This window comes from Arachis stenosperma, chromosome 9 (genome assembly GCF_014773155.1).
Source record: "Arachis stenosperma cultivar V10309 chromosome 9, arast.V10309.gnm1.PFL2, whole genome shotgun sequence".
NCBI lineage: Eukaryota > Viridiplantae > Streptophyta > Magnoliopsida > Fabales > Fabaceae > Arachis > Arachis stenosperma.
This window is the reverse complement of record NC_080385.1, coordinates 105,162,962-105,167,804: the sequence shown is the minus strand read 5'-3', so window position 1 is coordinate 105,167,804 and position 4,843 is coordinate 105,162,962. Positions and strand designations below refer to the sequence as shown.

Sequence of the window (4,843 nt, the reverse complement as noted above, 5' to 3'; positions counted from 1 at the left end):
ATGCAAAATTCGAACTCTATCTTCTTTGATAAGTTCGAATTTTCTACCTCTGTCTTCCATTTTTCTTTTCCTCTGACACCTCAAGGAATCTCTATACTGTGACATAGAGGATTCCACATTTTCTTGTTCTCTTCTCTTTCATATGAGCAGGAGCAAAGACAAAAGCATTCTTGTTGAAGCTGACCCTGAACCTGAAAGGACCTTGAAGCGAAAGCTAAGAGAAGCTAAGGCACAATTCTCTGTAGAGGACCTAACCGAATTCTTCAAAGAAAAAGAACACATGGCAGCCGAAAACAACAACAATGCAAGGAAGGTGCTGGGTGACTTTACTGCACCTACTCCCGACTTCTATGGGAGAAGCATCTCTATCCCTGCCATTGGAGCAAACAACTTTGAGCTTAAGCCTCAATTAGTTTCTCTAATGCAACAGAATTGCAAGTTCCATGGACTTCCATTGGAAGATCCTCATCAGTTCTTAGCTGAATTCTTGCAAATCTGTGACACTGTCAAGACTAATGGGGTTGACCCTGAGGTCTACAGACTTATGCTATTCCCTTTTGCTGTAAGAGACAGAGCTAGAATATGGTTGGACTCTCAACCTAAAGAAAGCCTGGACTCTTGGGAAAAGCTAGTCAATGCCTTCTTGGCAAAGTTCTTTCCACCTCAAAAATTGAGTAAGCTTAGAGTGGAAGTCCAAACCTTCAGACAGAAGGATGGAGAATCCCTCTATGAAGCTTGGGAAAGATACAAACAATTAATCAGAAAATGTCCTTCTGACATGCTTTCTGAATGGAGCATCATAGGTATTTTCTATGATGGTCTCTCTGAACTATCCAAGATGTCTTTGGATAGCTCTGCTGGAGGGTCTCTTCATCTGAAGAAGACGCCTACAGAAGCTCAAGAGCTAATTGAAATGGTTGCAAATAACCAATTCATGTACACTTCTGAAAGGAATCCTATGAACAATGGGACTAATCAGAAGAAAGGAGTTCTTGAGATTGATACTCTGAATGCCATTCTGGCTCAGAATAAGATATTGACTCAACAAGTTAATTTGATTTCTCAAAGTCTGTCTGGAATGCAAAATGCACCAAACAGTACTAAGGATGCTTCATCTGAAGAAGAAGCTTATGATCCTGAGAACCCTTCAATGGAAGAGGTGAATTACCTAGGAGAACCCTATGGAAACACCTATAATTCTTCATGGAGAAATCACCCAAATTTCTCATGGAAGAATCAAGAGAGACCTCAACAAGGTTTCAATAACAATAATGGTGGAAGAAACAGGTTTAGCAATGGCAAGCCTTTTCCATCATCTTCTCAGCAACAGACAGAGAGTTCTAAGCAGAACACCTCTGACTTAGCAACCATGGTCTCTGATCTAATCAAAACCACTCAAAGTTTCATGACTGAAACAAGGTCCTCCATTAGGAATTTGGAGGCACAAGTGGGACAGCTGAGCAAGAAAGTTACTGAACTCCCTCCTAGTACTCTTCCAAGCAATACATAAGAAAATCCAAAAGGAGAGTGCAAGGCCATCAACATGGCCGAATTTGGAGAGGAGGGAGAGGAAGTGAACGCCACTGAGGAAGACCTCAGTGGGCGTGCACTGACCTCCACTGAGTTCCCTAATGAGGAACCATGGGAATCTGAGGCTCAAAATGAGACCATAGAGATTCCATTGGACTTACTTCTGCCTTTCATGAGCTCTGATGAGTATTCTTTCTCTGAAGAGGATGAGTATGTCACTGAAGAGCAAGTTGCTAAATACCTTGGAGCAATCATGAAGCTAAATGACAAGTTATTTGGAAATGAGACTTGGGAGAATGAACCTCCTTTGCTCACCAAAGAACTAGATGACTTGTCTAGGCAGAAATTACCTCAAAAGAGACAAGATCCTGGGAAGTTTTCAATACCTTGTACCATAGGCACCATGACCTTCAAGAAGGCTCTGTGTGACTTAGGGTCAAGTGTAAACCTCATGCCTCTCTCTGTAATGGAGAAGCTAGGGATCTTTGAGGTGCAAGCTGCAAGAATCTCACTAGAGATGGCAGACAATTCAAGAAAACAAGCTCATGGACTTGTAGAGGATGTTTTGGTGAAGATTGAAGACCATTACATCCCTACTGATTTCATAGTCCTAGAGACTGGGAAGTGCATGGATGAATCTATCATCCTTGGCAGACCCTTCCTAGCCACAGCAAAGGCTGTGATTGATGTTGATGGAGGTGAACTGTTCATTCAAGTGAATGAAAAATCCTATGTGTTTAAGGCTCAAGGATATCCCTCTGTCATCATGGAGAGGAAGCATGAAGAGCTTCTCTCAAATCAGAGACAAACAAAGCCCCCACAGTCAAACTCTAAGTTTGGTGTTGGGAGGCCACAACCAAACTCTAAGTTTGGTGTTGAACCCCCACATTCAAACTCTAAGTTTGGTGTTGGGAGGTTCCAACATTGCTCTGAGTATCTGTGAGGCTCCATGAGAGCCCTCTGTCAAGCTACTGACATTAAAGAAGTGCTTGTTGGGAGGCAACCCGATGTTATATTTTTATCTATTTCTCTTTGTTATTTTATGTTTTTTGTAGGTTGATGATCATAAGAAGACACAAAATCAATTGAAAAAGCAAAAACAGAATGAAAAACAGGAAGAAAAACAGCACACCCTGGAGGAAGAACCCACTGGCGTTTAAACGCCAGTGAGGCTAGCAGTTGGGCGTTTAACGCCCAGTCTGGCACCATTCTGGGCGTTTAACGCCAGAAAGGGGCACCAGACTGGCGTTAAACGCCAGAAAAGGGCAAGAACCTGGCGTTAAACGCCAGGAATGGGCACCAGCCCGGCGTTTAACGCCAGAAATGGCTCAAAACGTGATTTTGAATGCCATTTGGTGTAGGGATGACTTTTCCTTGACACCACAGGATCTGTGGACCCCACAGGATCCCCACCAACCCCACCACTCTCTTTCTCTTCTTCACCCGTTCACCAATCACCTCAACACCTCTTCCCCAAAAACCCCCCCACCTATCAAATCCCACTATCATTTTCACTCCTTCATTTTCACACACCCTAAACACTACTTCTTCCCCTTTTGGCCGAACCACAAAGCCATCTCCCTCTCCTCCATTTCTTCTTCTTCTACTCTCTTCTTTCTTCTTTTGCTCGAGGACGAGCAAACCTTTTAAGTTTGGTGTGGTAAAAGCGTTGCTTTTTCGTTTTTCCATAACCATTTATGGCATCCAAGGCCGGAGAAACCTCTAGAAAGAGGAAAGGGAAGGCAAAAGCTTCCACCTCCGAGTCATGGGAGATGGATAGATTCATCTCAAGGGTGCATCAAGACCACTTCTATGAAGTTGTGGCCTTGAAGAAGGTAATCCCCGAGATCCCTTTCAAACTCAAAAAGGGTCAACTTTGATCAAAGGTTGGACCAAGTCCTCACAAACATTTGTGAAGAGGGCGCTCAATGGAAGAGAGATTCAAGAGGGAAGCCAGTTCAACTGAGAAGGCATGACCTCAAGCCCATCACTAAGAAAAGGATGGAGAAAACAAGAGACCCCTCTCATCAAGAGATCCCTGAGATGCCTCAAGGGATGCACTTTCCTCCACAAGACTATTGGGAGCAACTAAACACCTCCCTAGGAGAATTGAGTTCCAACATGGGACAACTAAGGGTGGAGCACCAAGAGCATTCCATCCTCCTCCATGAAATTAGAGAAGATCAAAGAATCATGAGAGAGGAGCAACAAAGACAAGGAAGAGGCATTGAGGAGCTCAAGCACTCCATAAGACCTTCAAGAGGAAGAACAAGCCGCCATCACTAAGGTGGACCCGTTCTTTAATCCCCTTGTTCTTTATTTTCTTGTTTTTCGAAATTATGCTTTATGTTTATCTATGTTTGTGTCTTATGATCATTAGTGTCTTAGTGTCTATGCCTTAAAGTTATGAATGTCCTATGAAATCCATCACCTTTCTTAAAAGAAAACTGTTTTCATCACAAAAGAACAAGAAGTACAGGATTTCAAATTCATCTTTAAAACTAGCTTAATTAGTTTGATGTGGTGACAATACTTTTTGTTTTCTGAATGTATGCTTGAACAGTGCATATGTCTTTTGAATTTGTTGTTCATGAATGTTAAAATTGTTGGCTCTTGAAAGAATGATGAAAAAGGAGACATGTTACTGAGGATCTGAAAAATCATAAAAATGATTCTTGAAGCAAGAAAAAGCAGTGAATACAAAAAAAAAAAGAAGGAGAAAAACGAAAAAAAGAAAGAAAGAGAAAAAGAAAGAAAAAGAAAGAAATAAAGTTGTGATCCAAGGCAAAAAGAGTGTGCTTAAGAACCCTGGACACCTCTAATTGGGGACTCTAGCAAAGCTGAGTCACAATCTGAAAAGGTTCACCCAATTATGTGTCTGTGGCATGTATGTATCCGGTGGTAATACTGGAAGACAGAGTGCTTTGGGCCACGGCCAAGACTCATAAAGTAGCTGTGTTCAAGAATCATCATACTTAACTAAGAGAATCAAAAACACTATCTGGATTCTGAGTTCCTAAAGAAGCCAATCATTCTGAACCTCAGAGGATAAAGTGAGATGCCAAAACTGTTCGGAGGCAAAAAGCTACTAGTCCCGCTCATCTAATTTGGAGCTAAGTTTCATTGATAATTTGGAGTCTATAGTATATTCTCTTCTTTTATCTTATTTGATTTTCAGTTGCTTGGGGACAAGCAACAATTTAAGTTTGGTGTTGTGATGAGCGGATAATTTGTACCCTTTTTGGCATTGTTTTTAGTATGTTTTTAGTAGTTTTAGTTGAGTTCTTAGTATATTTTTATTAGTTTTTAGCTA

At 41.5% G+C, this 4,843-nt stretch overlaps 1 non-coding gene across 1 annotated transcript; it reads right to left on the bottom strand.

Moving 5' to 3' along the window:
• Window positions 1–676: 676 nt before the first annotated feature.
• On the bottom strand, window positions 677–784 carry LOC130953731 (small nucleolar RNA R71). The gene has a single exon (XR_009075892.1). It is a non-coding gene; the product is annotated as a small nucleolar RNA R71 (small nucleolar RNA).
• Between the last annotated feature and the right edge of the window lie 4,059 nt (window positions 785–4,843).